Below are 2126 nucleotides of genomic sequence, written 5' to 3'. Positions count from 1 at the left end.
AGGAGAAAAACACACGAACATCAAAGATACCTTTACGCAAGGGGTACATCACGTTTTTCACGTGAGTACGGTACGCAACCATTAGTTGCTACTTCTTTTTAAGATCCTCCTACCAGTTTAAAACGCCACTTTTCAACACGCCTACTACACTATCAGCGGCTATTTCTGTCTCTCTGTCTCCAACTCTTGAGGATAAGAACCATCCTGGTACCCAGGACGGAAGTACAGGAGAAAAACGGGAGAACGGAGATTGAAGATATCATATAGAAGAAATCCATCACGGCCCAACGTGATTGAAGACACGGACCCACCCAAGATCCGATTCGGAGAAGTGGAAATAAAGACACATGAACAGTGTCTTAATAAGTATCAACGACATCATGGGACATTATTGAGTCAACTAACTTGACTTAGTAACTGTCCTCTCATCAGAGACTGTGTACCTTTTACCCCACCTCTTTTAGTTTAGTATTCGCAGACGAGCGCAGACGTGATCTCTCATTTTTTTTTGTGAAACGTAAGTATGACAGGAAAGGCACTGCCTCACCTGGCTCACCCCACCGCACGTCACTGCTCCTCATATCTCGGTTTCTTTATGGGGTGCTTATCTAGCATCTCCCTCTCCATACATAGTGACATGGAAATGAGGATGAAGTAAAAAAGGAATTTATTCTACCATAAAAGATACATAAAAAATAATATATACATAGATGGGCAAATATCACATACAAAAAAAATCCACTCTGAGGTAGAATGTACTGTGCTGGTTAAGCCATCGGCCGAAAACAGCAATCACCAGCCTGATATAATTCACAATTCCAGCCTCCAGAGGGAAAAAAAGTAATGTGTATAGCCCGCACTCACCCAACGCGTTTCTACCCGCTAGAGGTCTTTGTGAAGGAACAAGAGTGATATTCAGATCACGGTATTTAAACCAGTCTGCCGTAAATTGATTTACACATGGATTCCAAACATTTTAGATTTAAGCATATACATTATGGAAGATAGGATTGAATCTACTGTGTATACTAAACCTATGGATTCTAACACATGTATTAGCACACAAAGTAATAATTTGCCTCAATGGTTGAAAAATGTCCCCAAGGGCCAGTTTACCATTTTGAGATGGAATTGTTCTACAAATAGAGATTATATTACTTCCCCCCATTGAGACCCCCTTGAGGCTGTAAATGTACATCAAAACTGGTAAACATCAAAAATACAAAATATTAAATGGATTACATGATATAGATGAATGGCATTATAACATCATTCTATCATTCTGGCATTAAGGACTACAGTATGATATGTTGTTACGATTTTTATTTTTTACGATACCATGAGTCATACATTTGGAGGAAAGGACATTGCACATCTGGATAGAAGGACAGCATCCGGGAGAAAGACATCTGAACTTGTGATCCTGTGCAACATATGGACAATTAGTATATTATTATTTTTGGCTGTTCATAGTATGAAACAACACTGAGCACTTTTTATTTGAGATTTTTTTTCTATAATTGTACTACTCTTAAGGGTAAAGTGGCCTTTTTTAATCTTGAGTGGCTGCACAAGTGTGTTTGTGCCTTGGGTACCTGATCAATTTTTGGTTAACACACTCTCTCATTTGTTTCAAATGGATCAATACTGCCACACTTTACTGGCTACACCCAATCTTGTTTGATCTTGGAAGCTAAGCAGTGGTAGGCCTGACCAGTACTTGGATGGGAGACCACCTTGGAATATCAGGTGCAGTAATAATATCACAATCAACAAAAAGCAGTAGTGGAGAAACCTGTGGCTCATTTCACCAACTTTATCTCTCTCTAGATCAGTCTGGCTCAAGGATCTAGCAGTCATTTAATAGCTACTTATATGCAAGACACAATTAGACCAAGTCAGAGGTATTTTCTTTCCCTCTCTGTACTATATTATAGGAGGCAGAACTTTACCTCTCTCCAGCAACAGGAAAGAGCGATACCAGAAAGTATAACCATCAGTGGTTACCCAGAGAGCTTTCACCACTGGAGCACACTACAAATGACCTGTGCACGGTCTGACCCACACCCAGCTCATCTGGTATCGTATATGACCATTTGGGCTCTCTCTCTATTATACAGTAAGTG

The 2126-nt window shown here is 39.9% G+C and overlaps 1 pseudogene; it reads left to right on the top strand.

Annotated features, from left to right (window-relative positions):
• The first annotated feature begins 1642 nt into the window (after nt 1–1642).
• Nucleotides 1643–1761, top strand: LOC134938171 (5S ribosomal RNA; annotated as a pseudogene).
• Nucleotides 1762–2126: the final 365 nt, after the last annotated feature.

This window comes from Pseudophryne corroboree, chromosome 1 (genome assembly GCF_028390025.1).
Source record: "Pseudophryne corroboree isolate aPseCor3 chromosome 1, aPseCor3.hap2, whole genome shotgun sequence".
Taxonomy (NCBI): Eukaryota; Metazoa; Chordata; class Amphibia; order Anura; family Myobatrachidae; genus Pseudophryne; species Pseudophryne corroboree.
This window is presented reverse-complemented; position numbering and strand designations above follow the sequence as displayed.